At 44.9% G+C, this 20,480-nt stretch overlaps 1 protein-coding gene across 5 annotated transcripts in view; it reads left to right on the forward strand.

The window, feature by feature from the left end:
* The first annotated feature begins 8,889 nt into the window (after window positions 1-8,889).
* KAT6B (lysine acetyltransferase 6B) overlaps window positions 8,890-20,480 on the forward strand; it is a 191,012-nt gene continuing 179,421 nt past the window's right edge. Inside the window, exon 1 of one of the 5 annotated variants that reach the window (XM_047701348.1) lies at window positions 8,890-8,910. The gene's annotated coding sequence lies outside the window, so the exon portion shown is untranslated. Of the gene's footprint in view, window positions 8,911-9,066; window positions 9,225-10,093; window positions 10,334-20,480 lie in introns of those variants that run through there. The other 4 variants (XM_047701347.1, XM_047701346.1, XM_047701349.1 and 1 more) reach the window with 4 other exon arrangements.

Here is a 20,480-nt window from a genome sequence, read left to right on the forward strand (position 1 = left end):
TAGCAACTTCGAGATGCAGCTGGTGCTCCTTTGCGCGGCGAGAAGGCCCGGCCTTCCGGCCCCCGCCCCCGCCCCGGGGAGGTCTCGCCGGAGTTATTTTGTATCCTGCAGCTCCAGGCCCGATTGTGACAGCTGAGTGACTTAGCTGGCACCGTGGGATGCGGAATGACAAAGGCTCAGAGCATCGCCCGGTGGCGGGGGCTGGCGGGGGAGGGCACGGCGGGCACCGGCCAGGCGCTGCGAAGGGCCTGCTCCCGGGGTTGCCTGGGGACAGCGGTAGTGTCTTCGCCCCTTCGTCTCTCCCCCTGTGAAAGGATTCTACGAGGAATGAAGTGAGAGGCTCTTGCAAGCTCAGAAGCGGTTATTACAGTGTCCTTACAGCCTGGAAGTGGTTGGGCCTCAGGCTTCTTCAAGGCCTGGCCTGGGTGGGTTCTTTTCCCCCGTGGCTGCCCCAGCACTTTCTCTCCTTGACGGGCCAGGCCCCCTTCCTACCGCCCCAGACACCTCGGGGCCCTCCCTGGCCTCCCTCCTTGGTTCGTTTGGATCATCGGTGAGGCCAGTCTCCTGTCTGGCCGGGGGCCTCGGGTCTGCGGGTCTGCGTGTCAGGGTGAGGGCGTCGGTTCTCGGCGTTGCTCCGGGTCAGCCGGCTCAGGGTGGCGCGGGCAGAGTCTAATGTGGAGCGGGTGGGAATGCTGACCTCTCGACCCCTCTGGGCCACGGTTTCCTTGTCTGTAAAATGGGAGATAAGAGCGGTGTTTGAAAAGAAATGTTGGGATGATCAAATGAGCCAGTTTGGGGAAATGACTTAGTACTCCAAGTCCTGCCTAAGTGCTAACAGTTATTAATAATGTAGTTAAAGGGAGCACCTAAAGCCATGTTCTGCAAAGGTGCTCTCTCAGTCCAACTTCCTGAGTTCCCACACTGTTCTATTGAGAGGTTTTGTGTGGAGCCAAAGAATTACACAACCCAAGGACCAGCGCGTATCCCCCTACTCCTTTAATTAGCAGGAGTAGAACCTTCCTCTCCCAGCCACATTGCAGATCAGCTCTTGTGTCTTTTGTCTTTTCTTGGAGCTCCCAGACTAGGCTGAGGAGATGCAAGGAGGCTACTGAATAGACTGGGACAGAATTTCTCTCTCAGAAGCAGCAGCTGTCTTCTCAAAGAATGTCCATTTTTCAGAAGCTCAATTTATACAGTGGTGAGAAAGTTAATTATTGGGAAGCCAGCATGGTCACAGGGAAGAGCTAAGGTTGTTCTGACTTGCTTTTCTCCCCAGTTGGGCCCAAACAGTAGCTTCTCGCCTGAGAATGACACTCCTGCTTCAGACTTTCCCAGCTTTTATTCACATGGAGAAGCACATCCGCTTTTTAATTGTTTCCCTCTCATCAATAGTTCTGCTGAAATCCTATGGGTGAAGTTCCAGCGTAGTTTGATAGAGCTTGACGTATCCACCACAACCATGGCCAGTGGGCAGTCAAGTGCGGTGCTTGGAGGAAAGGATGATTTGTGGGAAGGAAAGTGCTTTTACCTCAGTGACACGGTCCCTGAGATTTAAGAAACGTATTTGTAAAGTATTATATTTTAGGGAATATATTAATTTAGGTTATGCAGCACTATTGCCTACTGTAGTAGACAAACTTCAGCATCTCTTTGGACTCTCACAGCCACGTTTATGTCTCCTATTCCATGTCAAAGCAAGTGGTGGGGTGTGTGTAGGAGAAGGTTAGGAAGAATCTGCTCCTGGGGAACCTGGGTGGCTCAGTGGGTTAAAGCCTCTGCCTTAGTCTTAGGTCATGATCCCAGGGTCCTGGGATCGAGCCCCACATTGGGCTCTCTGCTCTGCAGGGAGCCTGCTCCCCCCTCTCTCTCTGCCTGCCTCTCTGCCTACTTGTGATCTCTCTCTGTCAAATAAATAAAATCTTAAAAAAAAAAAAAAAAATATGCCCCCTTCAGTCACTTAAAGGTCCAGGCTAATAGTGGCTCTACCTACTTGTGCTCCTCATCGGGGATACATGGCTCTGAGATGCTTTGGAAGGGAAAGAGAGGAATGGAGAAGGACCACCCTGGTTCCTTAACTCTCTTCACTGGGAAGTAATGCATCCTGCTTCTGCTCGTTATTCATTGGCTGAAACTAGTCACATGGTTCTATCTAACCTAATTGAAAGGAAGGCTGTGAAACGTAGGGGAGCACAGGGAATATTTGGTGAACATTAATCTCTGCCAGAGATTGAGATACTACAAACTACAGATAAACTGAACTTGGAGTTGTTATTTCAGGTCGTCTGTTACGATTCAGGAAACAATATCAGGGGCCATTATAGACTGTTTACTGAAGGTTATCACTCAGTGTGTGGCTTTACAATCTAAAGAAAACAGAAGATCTTAGTCTCTGCTAATAGATACGTGTCCGGTCACATCAGCAACTGAAGAGCCACATGGAGCAGATTAATTGGCCACAAACTCTAGAGGGGGGCAGTCAAAACCTTTGCAGGAATGGAGAGGAGCTCGGTAAAGTATGGAACTCTTGATCTTAGTCAGATGGGACTGGTTCCATACACACACACACACACACACACACACACACACATGCACGCACGCACACGCACACACAGTAACAAAAAACCCCCCACAAATGTGGTATATAATAAATAAAACACCGATTGGTCAAATGCTAAAATGTTAAATGTTTTAAGATACTCATCAGCAAACCTACATAGAAAGTGGTTTTAGATTAGGTAACAGGAAGTACTGCTTTACAGTGGTTAGGAAATGTATTTATCCAGACTTCATATATTTCATGAATGCTTATGATGTGTTAAACATTACCTAAGAAATCATTAAGGTTATGAGGTTTACAGTCTAATTTATGAATTTTGGAACATAGGCTTAGAGTATAGACAACAGATTAGAACATATGCTTAGAACACAGACAACAGATTCCTTACCTCTGTTTTAATTGTACTCAATATCATTTATTATTACCAATTTCAAGGCAAGTTGGAGAATATAAACCAACCCCAGTTCCAGCCCTGAAGGAATTTCTGGCAAGGTGATTATGATCAAGCTCAACCATGTTCTCCCACAAGCAGTCGTTGCTAATACCAGGAAAGGCATCGGGCTGGTAAAATGGTTCAACAGGCTGATGCCCTTGGTCGTCTTTGGGATATTAAAACATTTGCGAACTTGAATGATAGGAAGTTGACTGCATTGAAAACCTAATGGCTTATGTCAGGCTGTCTGTAATGCCAACTGAAAAATTGGTATTTTTCCAGACACGGAATAATAACCCTCTGATAGGTTCAACGTTCTAGTAAATTCTTGTAAGTTACTTCTTACTACTCTGGTTTCCTTAGCTGAAAATTTTATCTCAACCTCCACTAACAATACAAATCTTGACTGAGGTAAAAAGTTAGGAGAAAATGTCCCCGGATACTCTCTTTCAGTATAAGGACCTACAATTAATGTTTCTCCTTACTTTCCTTCTTTTTCTTTGTTATCCATACTTTTATGACAAATAATGTATAAAAACTTTACAATTAAAAGTGCAGTAGGAAAAAAAGTTATCTGGAAGTTTCATATTTTCGTTAATTCTTCAGGTCCTTTACATACAAGAATAATGACCTTTTAGGAGTCACAAGGTAAATTACTGATACATTAATAAGAGCAGAGACTTGTACTTTACCATTTAAAGTAAAGGATATAGGGCCTTGGCTAAGACCATTTTACATATATGATGTAAAATAACCCCCTTGATTTAATCTCTTCATTAATGTCACAGGTACTTACTGAGCATCTATGATGAATCAGGCACTGTGTTAAACTCTGAGAATACACTCCCCACCCACATGGGGCATGCTGTCCCAGAAAACACAAGTTTTAAGACAATGCTACTCAAGGATTTGCCAAGAACATACATTAGTTGGTGGCAGAGATGGGTAAAAATCTGGGGTCCTACTGTTAACTTGGTGTTCTCTTCCATATTCTCTTGCCACTGGCCCTCTGAGCTGTATATTTTCTCAATGTTGAAGATAGAAAAAGGGAAAACCACCTGTGATCAGTTGAGCACATTGCTCATATTGGAGGAAATTGTTAGTGGTTAGATTCAACATGATCTATAGTTTCTTAATCTCTGGGAAAGTATAGCTTAGTAATTTCTAAATGTACTCCGGTCAGTTAGCCAGACTTGAGATAAGGTTTCACTGCATTGAGACGGGGGCAAAAAAAAAAAGAGGAAGAAAGAAATCATATATGCTGATGGAAAGTTTCCCACTTTCGTTTCATGGAGGTGGGGGACTATCCTTTATTCAGAAGGTATGTTTTTCTTATTACTTTGGGAGGTAAAACGCCCTTTCTCCTGTGAGATGATGCAGATAGTAGATGGCAATCAGTTCTTTCTAAAAATGCCTTTATTATCAAAATGAAAAGTTGGCGACTCTGTTAGTTTCTCCCAGATTTCAAGATCCAAACAACTGGGAATCATTAAATTAACTATTAGGGTAGTTCACATTTTCTTAGGTATAGCTTGGTGCTAAAAACTGAATCTTTATTAAGACTCCTAGGATTAGTAAGAGGCCACTACGCCTTTTGAGTCTCAGCAAAAATGAAAAGATCCCTGAGAACTCTGCCCTCTCTAAAATTAGCAACATTTAGCTAATTTTGATCTCTTTTACCATCCTCCTTTCTTCTTCAGTTTCTCAGTCTTGCGGCATCCTGCTGGTTTATATAAATCAGTGTTTTTTTTATTCTGACAGCACAGGGTGCTTAAAAAACAAACAAACAAACAAACAAAACAACCTGAGGGGCACCTGGCTGGCTCTGCTCAGTCAGTAGAGCATGGACTCTGGATCTCCCAGTCATGAGTTCCACACCCACACTGGGTGTGGAATCTAAGCAAAAAAACAACAAACCAAAAGAAAACCCCCCAAAACAAAAAAAAACAACCCTGATGAATGGTCCACACCCCCAGGTATTTTTATGTAAGTGGCCTCAGGTGCGACTAGGCTGGTTGAAAAATTTCTCAGGTGATTCTAACGTGTAGCCAGGCTTGGGAACCATGTGTATGCATCGTGTTTCTTTATTAAATAGCTTCTGTGTGTCAGGTACTAGGGCAGTTAACATAGATGATCAAGCTGGTTTGTGCAGTAGAAAGGCCGCTGAGGAAAACAGAAGGGCGAAATGTGACAAGAGAGTATGGTAAAGCACTTGCATTTATTCCATAATTCACCAGATAATAATAGTGCCCTTAACAAGTGCCAGGGCTGGAGTAAAGGTATGCTCCAAGTTCTCCGGGCTACCTGAAAAGACCAGGAAAACTTCGAAGAGGCAGCAGCCAAAGAGCATTTGGAGGACTCTTCCCTCCTACAAGGTCTTGGTCAGATAAGGTAGGGAGGCAAGGCTGCAGAGGGAACAGTGTGTGCTGTGCGTAGAGGAGTGTGTTGGGCTTTGAGAAGCTAGAGATGAGTGACTGGTTGTGTGAAGATGTACAGAGCCTTAGAGGTGGATTAACGAAGGAGTGTAGGCTTGACCCAGAATGCATTTTAAAGACATTAAAGGCTTTTAAGTGGGAACGCACAAATGGGATGTAGGTACAGAACACTGGTATTTAGGATAACAGAGGCTGTTCATACAAAGCTATAGATTACATTTGCTAGCCTATTAAAAATTGATGATTTGACCTATCAAAGACCCCTCTGCCCTTGACTGACATAACTAGACATTGTGACTCTAAGGGGACAGTTTCTGGTCAACGAAGAGGGTTCCATGTGATAGTGGGAAGTGGGGTGCAGACCAATGCTTTTTAAGTCACTAACTGAAATAAGTAGTTTCATCATGCACTGAGGTCTGGACATACCAGTACGGGTTCCCAGCTTGCTGCCTCCTTACCTAATTTCCTTCAGAAGGACCTCTTAGTATGCCTGTCTGACTTGCCTCAGAGCAAGTAAACAAACCCAACAGATCAAACCCTCCAGGCTCCCTTCAGCTTCTGAGCTCCTCTCTGCATTCTTTTTTATCCTTACTTAGGACTCAGGGGGCAAATAGGTCAGACCATGGAATCATCCCAGTACTAGGGACGTCCTTGGCCTGGTTAAGACATTCACAGAATAAACATTCCTCCCCAGCTGAGGAAGAGGATTCAGCCTAGCCAGTGGTTCTTAAATTCAGTAATCATAAGCTTCAAGTCAAGTCATGGGCTAAAAATGTAGAGTTCGGAGCCCTACTTGACACATCTTGCATTCAGAATCTCTGGGGTAGGCCAAGGAAACTGTGTATGAAGCACTCATTCCCAGGTCATTCTGATGCCAGTGATCCGTGTACCTCACTGAGCAGTATGAATGTGGTTTTCTGTAATTCTGGCCAGTAATTCTGCCAGGTGGCCACTGGCAGCTGTTTTGGGGGAGGGGGGAGGACGGGTTAAAAGAGCCCCTGGATTCATAATAACACAGCTAGCTTGCAAATTTTTGCAGGATGCTTGGCTTTCAGTTCAAGTTTTTTTCTGGGTTAACTTCTTAATTGAGCTGTTTAGTTCAGCAGAGGACTTGAGATACCACAGATAAGAGAAAGGTTTAGGAGTAAGCATTGAGTATCTCTACTACCCTTTCCAGTTCCACTTATCTGAAGAGCCAGGTTTTCTCAAAGGACAAGTAACCTTAGAGGGAAGTATCAAGGGGAAAGCAACACATTCCCTTTCTTTGCTGTGCGCCCGTTAGAGAACTATCTTTGTTAAGAAAAGAATATCCAAAAAACACATCAAGATGTTGGACACAGATATTTCTTTCTTCTGTGTTTGCCAGCTCCTGGGGTTACAGGAGCACAAGTTTAGACAAATAAGGACCATTTCTCTCTAAAGGTGTCTCAAGGTGTCTCCCCGGAAATCCATGTGGCTAACTCATTAGTGATAGCAAGTGTTAGATGCTCATAAATTTCCCACAGTTCATTGGCTGAAGACATCTTAATTGTAGACTTTTTGGCTTTTAATATCTTTGGTTGCTTCTTTAACATACTTCAGTTTGAGTATACAGATTCGGGGTTTTGAAACTTGTTTTTAATTAAGACATGGTTTATTTTTATTACTTGAGATAAAATGCAGCCTGGGGGACTCAAATCTAAGTTACAAAATAAAGTGCATCTATCTGGGCAGACCATAGGGAAAAAAAATATAACATAAAGGATGATCTGTCTGCCAGGATTCCTAAAGTTTACTTAGTAACTTCTTGGGAGAAGGAAAACCCCAGCACCTGCATTATGAAAAGAACATACCTGTAAGTGTCTTACTTTTTGAAATACCTAAATGAACTAGGCTGAATTATGAACCAGTGGCTTGTAAAAATTCACCTTGAGGGAGCTACTGAAGATGCTAAGTAGGAGATAGAGACTGAGGAAACTCAACCCGCTGTTTGTTTGTTTTATCAGTAATGTAGCTCAAAAGTAGCCAAGCCAGTGGTGGATGGGGGGAACTTTCCCTGTGTTTTGTTTCCCTGAGCAGAGCCTGTGAATGCCAAGATTTAATCTAAAGAGGTTTGTGTTTTAAAAACTAACAACCAAGTAATAAAACACCTATAAAAGGGGTTTATAATGGAACCGGTGACAGTTTTGAGTGTAGTATTACAACTCTTCTGTTCCCCTCTCTTTTTCTATCCTTTCATCCAGCTCTGTGCCCTTTGTCTTAGCTCCTTTCTCACCTTGTTGCCAAGAAGCATGTAAGTAGGGGCAGCTCACACCCCAAAGGAGCAGACATTTTTAAAGAGTGAAGTGTGTATTGTGCACTGCATTTGTTGACAGGGTTGTGCTGCCTGTTTTGTTTGTCTGAAATGTTGCTCTAGCGAAGTATCTACCGAGTTTACACAGTGGTTTTGAATGAGGAATTGAAGATGCTGCTGGAGTGAGTGTTAGTGGCATGAGGATGTTGGAGTCAACCAGGGCAGGAAGCGGGGGGGCCTCTCCCTGGCACCTTGCCTCACCCTGCCAGGTCCCAAGATCTCCCTGACTTCAGGGACAGACTTCAATCAACAGGTGGTTTTCCACCCAGGCCACCAAGCCTGGAACTTGGTTCTTTTACAAAGCCATAGTTCTCCCCCTCCCGAAGAAATGGCACCTCAGAAGGGAAACTTCGAACTCCAACTCTCTAGGAGCCATTTCCCGAGCCTACTTTTCCTATTTTCTGAAGTCTCCCTTACCAGCATCCCATCCATCCTCGGGAAGAGTGAAGGACGCTCTTTTCAGAGTCTGGAGGGCGCTGGGAGGCATGTGGGCAGCGTCAAAGTGGCCTCGCCTGGGCGGCCAGAGGAGCCCCAGCCTCCCTCATGTGGGCCTCAGGAACTCGGGGGGCCCAGGGGAAGCCTGGAAAACCGAACTTCACCATCAGCCTTCCTTCGAGCGCTGGCTAGAGGAGAGGGGGGAAGGGCCCCCCAGCGGTCTTTCCCCCACTCCCCCCGCCCCCAGCACCTCTGCCATCCGGCTGCACCGCCCAAGAAAGCACTCAGAACGCAGCTCTGAGCTCTCCAGCTCATCGCAGGCCGGGAGAAAGCATCTTGAGGGGGGCAGTTTTCCCCCTTCTGCCCGCGTCTGACATCCCCACTCCCACCCAAGGATGCTGCCGCCGTGCCCTGTCCGCGGTCGCTGAATGTCACTGCTCCCTCTTCCTCCTGATCAGGGTAGACACAGCTCCCGAGGCATCTCCTACCCCCAAACTGCCGCGATCACCCGAGGGTGTAAGGCCCGGGTGGAGGACGAAGTTTGGGGCCCACAGCGGCGGGAGGGGGGGCGCGTTGGCGAGGACCGCACCTCTCAGTCCCAGCCCTGGCGGGCACACTCCCCGCCCCAAACGGCCCAGGCTTCCCCATCCTCCCGCGGACACCGGCATCCCCGCCCTCCCCCGAGGGCGGCAAGCGGAGCCCCCCAGGGCGGAGGCAGGTACCCCCGGGGCGGGGACTGGGGCGGGCGGGGTCCAGGCTGCGCCCCCGGCCGGGCCGGGCGGGCTAGCTGGCGGCGCGGGGGGAGCGGGGCTGGGCGGCGCTGCCTCGGGCTCTGTGCGCTGCAGCCCGGAGCCGAGGAGGAGGAGGCGGAGGAGGAGAAGGAGGCGGCGGCGGTGGGTCCCGGGCGGGGGGAGCGCGGCGCTGCGGACCCGGGCGGCTGGCAAAGGACGAGGCGGAGGCTGAGGAAGGCAGCGGGGAGACCCGGGCTGCAGCAACAAAGGGCAGCAAGCGATTGGCCGGGCTGCAGGCGAGGTTAGCCGGGGACCGGGGTGGCTGGAGGCAGCGGCGAACGGTGCACGTGCTTGCAGACACGGGCGAGTGTGGAGCCGGGGGGGTGCACGCCCGGCGGGTAGGGGGCTTGCTCCCCTTCGGCATGGGATGGCGAGGAGGCTGCAGCGACATCGTTCTGGCTGCACCCGGCCTGGGGCTTGCAGGGTAGGGGTGTGTGGGGGGTAAGGATGCGAGCCAGGGGGCGGGCGAGTAGTCGCCCGGGACGGGACGGGAGAGGGTGGAGGAGGGGGCGGGATGGAACGCTCCGGGCGGCGCGCCCGTCCGCGCGCTCCACCGCGGGAGCTGGCGACTGAGAACCTCGAATTTTAACTTCGCGTGCCCGCCCGCGCGCGCCCGCCCGCGCCCACCCCTAAATCCTGCGGCCGCCGCCAGCGATCAGCTCTCACACAAACTTTAGCTGCGGGCTAGGGGATTTGGGGTTGAGTGGGGGAGGGGAGAGGGAAAAGGCCCTCTGATTGGCGTTGTGTGCAACCAATAAAGCCAAGCGCCTTTCCTGCGAGTAGACCCAATCCATTTCTAGAGGTAGAGGGGGCGGGTAGGTGGAAGTAGAGGTGGCGCGGTGTCTGGGAGAGAGAAAAAGAGCTGGACCAATAGGTGCCCAGAAGAGGCGGGCCCCGCAGTCTGTTGATTGGTACTGGCAGTGGACCCACCCCCAGGGTGGTTTCGGAGGGGGGGAATGATGGGTCGAGGGGTGTGTCTATGCGGAGGCGAGATGACCGGCAGGAACCTGCCCCAATGGGCTGCAGAGTGGCTAGTGTGTGGGTGACGGACAGACCCGCAGGCCAACGGGTGGCCATAAGTATCTGTGGTCTCGTCCAATGGAGCAGCGCCGGGGCGGGGCCGCGGCTCGGGTTTAATGAGACTCCATTGGGCTGTAATCAGTGTCATGTCGGATTCATGTCAACGACAACAACAGGGGGACACAAAATGGCGGCGGCTTAGCTCCTACCCCTGGCGGCGGCGGCAGCGGTGGCGGAGGCGACGGCACCTCCTCCAGGCGGCAGCCGCGTGTTCTTTCTCAGGCAGCGGCAGCGCCCCCGGCAGGCGCCGTGGCGGTGGCGCGCGGCCAGGTCTGTCACCCACCCCGCGCATTCCCAGGGGGAGGAGACTGGGCGGGAGGGGGGGCGGAAGGTGGGGGGGATCGGGGGCTTGTGACGCCCCTCCCACAGGCCTCTGCGCGAGGGTCACCGCGGGGCCGCTCGGGGTCAGGCTGCCCCTGAGCGTGACGGTAGGGGGCGGGGGAAAAGGGAGGAGGGACAGGCCCCGCCCCTCAGCAGGGCCTCCAGGGCAAGGGGCGGGGCTCGAGATGGAGGGGGCGGGGCGATACCGGGGTGGGGGCGGGGCTCGGGTGGTTGGAAGGCGGGGGTTTGGAGGGGTTTTCTGAGTGGGAGTGACCTGGTAGGAACCGTGGGGGGCCAGTGAGTGTCTAGAAAGACGGTGAGGGGGTGGGTGCGAGGGGAAACTGGAGGTGTGCAAGCAGGGGCAAAGTGAGGGTAGGGAGAGGTGCAACATTGGAGATGTGGTAGGTGAATCCAGGGGTATGTGAAGGCAAGTGAAAGGATGCAGAAAGGTGGGATTGCAGTTATCTGGGGACAGTAAGAATAGGTTTGGGTGTGGTGGATATGGAGTGATATCGAGAGCAGTGCAGAGTAGATACTGGATTGCGGGGAGTATTGGAATGTGAGGAGCAAGTATACAGTTGTGGTGGTGGGAAGCAGGTATCTGGATAAACCGGCATTGGAATTATAAAGGATGTATGGGGTCTATGAAGCCTTGAAAGAAACATGGAAGAGTGACATGGATATACTTGGGAGAGTCTTGAACGATGATCAGACAGCAGAGCAGAACTTGCGTAATATCTATAGCGGAAGATCTTATGGGGATGGGTGATTCAGGGGGCTGAGAAAAGGTGGCAGTTGTGGGAAAAAAAAATTGGTGGGGCTGGGTAGTGGGTCTCGGTGCATGTGATTTGGGGGACCACCAGGAGTAGGGATAGGGCAAAGAAAGGTGTTGGTTTGGGAGACCAGGTTGTTGACAGGCTGGATTTCTTGCGTGAAACTTGAGCTGGAATCTTGAAGGTGGGGCAGGGTGTCTGTCTCAGGGGAAGCTCCAGTATTACCTTGGGAAAGGACATTGTGTCTTTTTGAATTTGTAAGTACTTTGGTATGGGTAGAGTGCAGGAAGTTGTGGGAGACTAGGGGCAAAGGAAGAGAAGGGACTAGGTTACAAATGGTTTCCTGTGCCCCATGAAGTTGTTTAAGCCCTGCGATTGGGAGAAGGTATTGGGATGTGATAAACGGAGTATTGGACAAAGGTTGTGAGAGAACAGTAATAAAGAGTTACAGATGTGGAAAATAAGAAAAGAGAACCAGTGAACAAAGTGTCAAGTATGTTTGGGGTGGAGGTACAAAGAAATAAAAAGTGGAGTATTATAAAGACCCTTCTGTATATGGATGGGGGATGAAAGTAGAAAATGGGGAATTAATTACGTTGGGATAGTGTCCGGTGGTGCTCCAAAAAAGTTGCCATTATTATTATTTTGGTATAATTGCGAGTAAAGTACATTCTTTCTGTCTTACTTGTGTACCCTGGATTTTCTGGGATAGCCCTGAAATAAAACACTCCATTCATTCCATTCTTACCCGTTAATTCTTCACGTATGCATTAAAATGAATTGGGGCAATCTTTTTATGTTTTTAAGAGGATTAGGAAAATACTGCACGTTTCAGTAAAGGGTAAGATTTTTACCTGAGACCCTCTACTTAGGGTTGAAGGTTGGGGAGGTGAAATGATGACTTTAAAAAAAAGACAGAAGATAGCAGAAGGTGGTAACATTAAAGAAGGAACTTACGGGAATGAATGGTTGAGAGTGATGACGTGGTCAGTGGAAGTTTTACCTACCAGCCATACCCAGGCCTCTGAGTAGAGTGGGTGTTCAGTCATTGCCCTTACACCAAATGTTTATCTTACACACTTCTTGGGAAGATAAGATTGAAACTGTCAGGTGTAAGGCATAACATGAATGAATGGTAAAATAGGGTGAGTGTGGAAGGGTAGCTGAGGAATTTAATAAGTAATTTTAATGTACTTCAAAAAACTTCATGAATTTTTACATACTAGTTAACCAACTGATCTGGCTTTGTTAAAGGCCAGGATTCCTAACAGGTGACTTTTTCAGTCTCTTATATAGTTTTCTACAAAATACCTTCAGTTTTCCACATGCATATACTTGCTTTTATTTGTATAAAGTGAGCAGAAAGGAAATTGTTTCATGAAAGTTGGGGATGTGTGAGCTATAGTGATCAGTCTTTGCTTGCGAAATGGTAATACTGCATGGATGGAAGAAGTGTGTTGAAGGGATCTTTTTCTTCCCTTAAGATGTTTTAATTTGCATTTCCAAAGCACCTTTAAGCATTTTTTTGTGAGTTACAATCTTGCACAATTTTTTTTTTTTTTTTTAAATTATCCATTCTACTGTTGTTGGATATTTTGAGTTGTTCCCAGTTTGGGGAAATTGTGAACAGAGCTGCTATGAGTGTTCCTGTCCCTGTCATCTGGTTACACACGTACATATGTTTCTCTAAGATGTACACCTCGGAATGGAATTACTAATTCATGGGCACGGTGACTATTTATCTTAACTTATGCCTGTTTCTCAGTGTAATTATTAATACAACATTAATGCTCAAAAGTGTTTGGATGATGAGTTGTATGGTTGCTCTAGTCATGAGGAATGCTTGTCTTCAACTTGACTAGGTACTGACTGGTCAAGCTGGTTTCCAAAGTGTTGTACCAGACCACACTCCCTTCTGTGATATATGAGAATTCCAATGCTTCTTGTCCTCTTCACATCTCAGATTTGGTAGCTTTTCAAATTAGCCAATCTGGTAAACTTTGCATTTAACTGGTTAGTAATCAGGTTGAATAGCTTTCCATATATTAATCGACTGTTTGGATTTCCTCATTTGTAAAATTCCTGTTCAAGTCTGCCCCTTACTTATTTATTTTTTAAATGGGGCCTTGTGTCTTTTAATGGTATTTCGAAGTTCTTTATTTATTTTGTCATGTGTGTATGTTGCAAATGCCTACTTCCATCCTGTGGCTTGCCTTTTCACTTTATGGTGTCTTTTAATGAACAGAAGTTCTTAATTTTAATGGAGTCAAATTTATTGGTCTTTTCTTTATGGTTAGTGCTTTTTGTGTCTTGTTTTAAGACTCTTTTCCTACCCTCAGGTCAAGAATATATTCTCTTATGTGGTATTATCTTCTAAAAGCTTTATTGACCTTAAAAGATGTATGATTATGAGTAAAATACACTGTTCTTGACCCTATCTTTGCCATTACAGATCTGTTTTTGCCTTTGTTCACTTCTGTGGGCTCTCTTGAATTTTTACTTGTCCACAACTATAACTAAGGGCCAGGTGCTGACTTCCCCTGTCTCTTAGGAGAAAATGGTCATATAGACAGAAGTTCAGCCAGATTAGATTTTACAGGTCTCCAGCTGACTGTATTGCCCTTTTTCCTTTTATGAGCTAGTATTTTCTTGTGTTCCTGCTATGTGTCTGCCACCATCCTTGGTTCTCTCATATTAGTTATCTCAGTTATTCCTCTTAACAGTTCTGCCAAACAGGGGTGTATAATCTTTTTCACAGAGGACAAAACAGAGACTTAGATTGATTAACATGTCCAGTATCCCACAGCTTAGAAAGCTGGCAGAGTGGGGACTTGATCCCTGAACTCTCTACATAATGTCCCATCATGGCACACACCTCCTTATTGAATAAGATTTCAGACCTCTAATAATATCCCAAACCAAGGAGAGTGACTCTCTTACTTAAAATGTAACATGTCCTCATGAAAGCACACAGAGGGGTGCCCAGGTGGCTCTGTCGGTTAAGCATCTGCCTTCTGCTCAGATCTCAGGGTCCTGGGATCAAGCCCCAGGGTCACTTAGGCTCCCTGGGGAGTCTGCTTCTTCCTCTACTCCCCCCACCCCGGCCCCGCCCACCGCCTGTGCTCTGTCTCATATAGAATCTTTTTTTTTTATTTAAAAATTTTTTTTTCAAGATTTTATTTGTTTATTTCACGGAGAGAGATTACAAGTGGGCAGAGAGGCAGGCAGAGAGAGAGAGAGTGGAGGAAGCAGGCTCCCTGCCGAGCAGAGAGCCCGATGTGCAACTCGATCCCAGGACCCTGAGATCATGACCTGAGCCGAAGGCAGAGGCTTAACCCACTGAGCCACCCAGGCGCCTTCACATAGAATTTAAAAAAAAAGACACATGTAGAGATAGTTACTTTGAAACTCAATAAAATTATTGACCTCTCTGTATATTAAAGTAAGTGGAGTAGTTAGTGGGCCTTAAGGGCTCTTGGTATAGGTGAAAGAGGTCCTGTAAACCCTTGAGATTGTATGCAAATGACTGTATGTACATGTGTTCATTTTTAAAAATAGATCTATAGGATTTTTTTTTCTTATGATTTTGTTTATTTGACAGAGGCATGCAGAGGGAGAGGGAGAAACAGGCTCTCCGCAGAGCAGGGAGCCTAACTCAGGGCTCCATCCCAGGACCCTGGGATCATAACATGACCTGAAGGCAGTGGCTTGGTTAACTGAGCCACCTAGGTGCCCCTAGATCTGTAGTTTTCTTGAGGCTCTCAAAGGGGAACCTTAATTGGTTTTCAGGTTCTACAGGCTATCCTTTTTATCCTTTTTGAAGACATTTGTAATAAAACTAATACAGAATTCTTATATATGATCTGTATTTTCAAAATAATCTTTTAAAAATTCAGGTGTCAGATTTTTTTTCTCAATACATTGTTCTCAGTCTTTATCATTAAAACCTGGTTAAAGCTAATTTATAATTAGGAAGAAATCTAGGGTTGAATAGGAATTTTTGAATGCCAAAAAAAGACATTCTAAATTTAGTTGATTATTTCTTAAGTGAGAGTGCTTAGTTATATCATCGTTATTAATCAGTGTACCTTGGCTCCAAAGGTCTGATGACTTCAAATGACTTTTCATCTTGTCTCTAAAATCCTCTGTTTTACAAGGGATCAAATTTCCTGTGAGGTTCCTAACAGTGTGATTAAAGTTTAGAGACTGAAACTATTGAGCACGTAAATGTAGGGATGACTTCGCAAACCTAATTCTTGGGCTTCACCAGATTTGGGGCATGTCTCTACTAATTTATGATGATGATGTTGAAACTAACCTTAGCTAAGGATTATGGAAGTCATAATAGTTTATTGATGGTTCAGTTATTGTTTGTTGAAGCAGATTTACACAATTACAGTTTAATGACATAACAAGGATATTGTCAACTAGGAAGCATGACATGAAAAATTAAACTTCCAATTAATATAATACATATTAGTTGAAATGATAATTTTCATGGTGATTTAGCCTCTCAGAAATCCTTGGAAAACATTATTAGCTTGTGAATTGAAAACTCTCAATGTTAATGAGTAGTGAGAAAGAATTTAGTATTCTTCCCCAAAAATGGGGAATTAAATATTCAATTCAATTAACATTTATTGAGTGCCTACTCTGGGCTTGCTGCTGAGTTAGGCTCATAAATATAAGTTGAACAAGATTGATGTTGGGAAAGATGAAGTCCTGGTTGCTTTTGTTTGTTCAGTCATCCTTCCCTCCAACTTACACTGGATGGATACTATTGCCAGAGAGATTCAAACATTGAACAAATTTGTGCACATGCGTGGGTGCACTTCACTGTGCTGTATTGTGTCTACCTCTGCATTGGCTTCCTATTCATCTGTCACGTTCACACGCCTCAGTCTGGTTTTCGTTACATCCAACTTTCTTTCTTTCTTCTCTTCAACACGTGCATATGCACTTGGTGTCCTTTTTTTTAAGGCAGTTCATTCTTAGCTCCTGTGCCCTCTGCTAGATTCCCTTCAATTGTTCCCTGGTGTGGCCATCTAGCAGATAGGCACGCCACCCCTCTTATGTTCACGTAGTGGTTCTGGGAAATCTAGGGGCATACAAAGGTGAAATCAGACCTGAATCCTGCTCTTAAGAATTTCATGGTTCGGGACGCCTGGGTGGCTCAGTTGGTTAAGCCGCTGCCTTCGGCTCAGGTCATGATCCCAGCGTCCTGGGATCGAGTCCCACATCGGGCTCCTTGTTCTGTGGGGAGCCTGCTTCTCCCTCTGCCTCTGCCTGCCACTCTGTCTGCCTGTGCTCTCTCTCTCTCGCTCTCTCTCTGACAAATAAATAAATAAAATCTTAAAAAAAAAAAGAATTTCATGGTTCTAGTAAGGGAGATGAGGTCAGTACACAAATAAGCATAATACAAAATGGGAAATGAATGCTAAAATATTAAGATAGCTAAAAGCTTCCTGTTAGACAAAGAGATATAGGGCTTTCAGTGAGATGGTGTCAGTTTTTGCTGGACCACGAAGGATTTAAATTTTCATTTCATTTGGATTACGAAACTGGGCAGTTGTCCAATTCAAGGTCCAGTTTACGCCCCACCCACCCAAGGGGTGTTCTGCCCACTCGGCAAGGGAAAGTCACAGTGGTTTCCAGACTTTTTTCCTGCTTAGTTGGAGGAACCTTTTCTGTGAAGTGACTCTTCAGAAGCCTAGTATAAATGGGACAATTAAAATGGAGCGCCTTTGTTGGGTGCAAGGACTTATGTGACCTTAGTGTTGAACATAGTGCAGGTGATAACTTGAGGCACTTTCTCACAAGACGTCCAAGGAGTCTTATTTGAAAGCCAGTGGAGACACAGGAGAGACTTTAGGTTTTAGCATTGGAAGTAAATTCTTCAGACTTAGTGGTCTGAAGCCTTGACCAAGTCATGTCTCAGTTTTCCGTTTGCAAGATCAGGCAACAGTGCTACCTTACAGAGTTGTTTTAAGGTTTACTGATATCTATGTGTGTGTACTGATAGTGTATGTGAAGTGCCTGGCCTGCAGTAGGTGTCAGAAAATGGTTGGTATTATAGTTAGTGCTCTTTTTTTTTAATGACTTACTGAGGTGGAATTTGCGTAACATAAATTTAACCATTTAAAGTGAACAATTCAGTTGTATTTAGTAAATCCTGGTGTTGTGTGACCACCACCTCTATCTAGTTCCAAAATATTTTCATCAATCTAAGATAAAATCCCTTACCCATTAAGCAGTTTCTCTTCATCCCTCCACTCCCCAGGCCCCACCAATCTATCTGTTCTGGATGTTTCATATAAATGGAATTATACCGTATGTGACTTTTTGTGTCTGGCTTCTTTTGCAACATATTTTTAAGGTTCATCCAAACTGTAGCATATATCAGCGTTTTTCTTTTTAATGACTGAATAATATTCCACTGCATGGATATGCCATCTTTTGTTAATCTATTCAACTGTTCTTTAAAAAAAATTTTTTTCCTTTTAAGTTTTTTTTATTTAATTTAAATTCAGTTAATTAACAGAGGGTGTATAATTAGTTTCAGAGGCAGAGTTCAGTGATTCAGTTGTGTATAATACCCAGTGTTCATTCCATTGCATGCCCTTCTTAATAACCCATCACCCAGTTTCCATTCAGCTATTGATGGACATTTTGGTCTGTGTCCACTTTCTGGCTATTGAGAATAGTGCTGTTATGAACAGGCGTGTATGTGTACTTACTTGAGTACCTGTTTTCAGTTCATCAGGATATAAACCTACATGTTGAATTGTAGGGTCTTTTTTTTTTATTTAAGATTTTATTTATTTATTTGACAGATCACAAGTAGGCAGAGAGGCAGGCAGAGAGAGAGAGAGAGAGAGAGGGTGAAGCAGTCTCCCTGCTGAGCGGAGAGCCTGATGTGGGGCTCGATCCCAGAACCCTGGGATCATGACCTGAGCTGAAGACAGAGGCTTTAACCCACTGAGCCACCCAGGTGTCCCCTTGAATTGTAGGGTCTTATGGCAATTTCCTTTTTAGCTTTTTGAAGAACTACCAAACAGTGCTTTGTTTCTGAATTGCTTCTTATGCCTCTAGCACCTACCATAAGGCTGCATACAGGGAATGTCTTGCTAAATGTTGTTGGTTGTTCTTTGATTAGTATTTGTATCTTCTCCTTCCAGTTCATATATTTGGGGCCTCGAGCATTAATTTTTGGGGAAATAGATATGTCCAGGATTTGAGTTAACAAATAGGATGATGTTTGATGGCAGACAGCAGATATTTGTTAACTTTGGACACTGCTTTGAGCAAGTGTGCAGATAGCCTGTGCTGGGTGGTTAGACAAGGAAAAAAGTTAAGGTCTCTTCCCTTAAGCAGTGTATGTTCTGTTTCAGAAGATACTGTTAAGATGTGTGGATCCTCACTCAGTTACATAATAGGCTGTGAAAAAATCCAGGAGCATATAAAAGTGGGAAAGCTAAAAATAACTGTTAGCAAGTAAAACCCAGGATGACAAGAGAGTAAACTCTATTGTTAATCCTTATTTTTTTTTAACCACTGTTTTTGGCTCATCTGTGATATGACTCAAATGTTATGACATTGATTTTGAAACAACACACAGCTTTAGTGGAAGCATCGAGGAGGTTTCACATAATATTTATGATCCAGGGTATTTTGACTCCTCTTATGCTGACATGAATATTTCTGAATAGTGTTGATATTTATATAATACTAATGAAGCCAAAAGCACGTGTTGGACTAAGCATTTCTCTAGATCTGTTTCAAATAGTTTGTAATGAATGATGTAAATACATCCATACAACCATATAATTTACTGATATTATTTTGTAGTTAAAAATAAAGTGATTCAAAACCTTAGAAAATAGAATAATTTAATTTGATGTTGCATGAGTCCCCAGAATTAATTTGGAGCGATTCACTCCCTTTTTGATAGCCTTTTAGTCCAACTTTCATTTTACTGAAAAAAATGAAAAGAGAATGATGATTTTTAGGGTTGTCCTTCTGATAGAATGTCCTGTCTGCATGTGAAACAAATCCTAGTGCTCTGAAAAAGAGAGGTGGTGTGGATAATTCCAAATCAGGGGGAAAAAAAAGCCTTTCTTTTTGGTTTTTGAATGAATTATGCATCTTTTCCTATAGACTTGTCTTTCTAGTTAGATACTGCTTAGACTAAAACTAAATTGGTTTTCAATCTATTCTCTTACTCTATACCAATTTACAGTGGGGGCAGTGGGCTGTCAGTAACAAACCCGCCTAAGATTAAAAAAATTTGCAGTGGATAATACACAAAGTGGATAATATACATGTGTTTAGTTGAGAATTGGCTACAGATAAGCGACTACTGATTTTGTTCCTCTCCTAGCTGTGTGTGTGTGTGTGTGTGTGTGTGTGTGTGTGTGTGTGTGTATGCTTTAACACTGATTCTGGTTGTAGCATAGAGCTGCTGAGTTACATCTGCTTCTGCCTAATTAACTCTGTTGGTTGGTGTCAGATGAGAGCTAATTTTGAGATTAAATTGAGGAGTGGGGTGTGTGTGTCTGTGGCGCTGGGGGAGGGGAGAAGGAGGATCTAAGGTTGCTTCGTTGTTTTGTATAAGATCCAATGTAATTATTCACATTGTTGTTTTAAATTTATTTTTTGCCTTTGAAGTGAAAATGATCACTATTGTCTGAAGTGTGATGTGTGCCAGTATATACTTATTCTTGTGGAAACTGGTACAGTCTTCTCTTAGGTGCAGGTATTGGCCGTATCTTGATTGTCCAGTCAGTACATAGATGAAAGGTGACCTTTGGGACAAATCGTGAACGTTTCCTGGAAAGTTAATAACTGAGTTTCAAATGACATTTGACTTTTTTGTTTTCAGACAAAATGTTATACCTGCCTGGCTTTTTGAGCAATACCAAGATTTTTTTCCCTCTGTGGTGAGCTTCTTTCTTAGACTTTGTCACAGCCTGGTTTTATTTTATTTTATTTTATTTTGGAGTAGGCTCCACGCCCAGCGTGGGGTTTGAACTCACAATCTTGAGATCAGAACCAGAGCTGAGATCCAGTTGGATATTTAACTGACTGAGCCACCCAGGTGCTCCTATCACAACCTGATTTTTAAAATTTGGAAAACACATATGGTCTTAAGAGCAAAATTTTTCTCTTTGAGCATGGCTGTGGGGTTTTATTTCCTGTCCTGAATTCCATTTTTTTAAATACCCTTAAGTGGTAGGAAAGAGTTAATATAGCACCAAAAGTAAAGTGCTGATAAACTCATTGCAGTTGTTTGTATTGGATAGTTGTGTAGATCCATAGATGGT

Source organism: Lutra lutra, chromosome 14, assembly GCF_902655055.1.
Source record: "Lutra lutra chromosome 14, mLutLut1.2, whole genome shotgun sequence".
In the NCBI taxonomy this organism is placed as follows: Eukaryota; Metazoa; Chordata; class Mammalia; order Carnivora; family Mustelidae; genus Lutra; species Lutra lutra.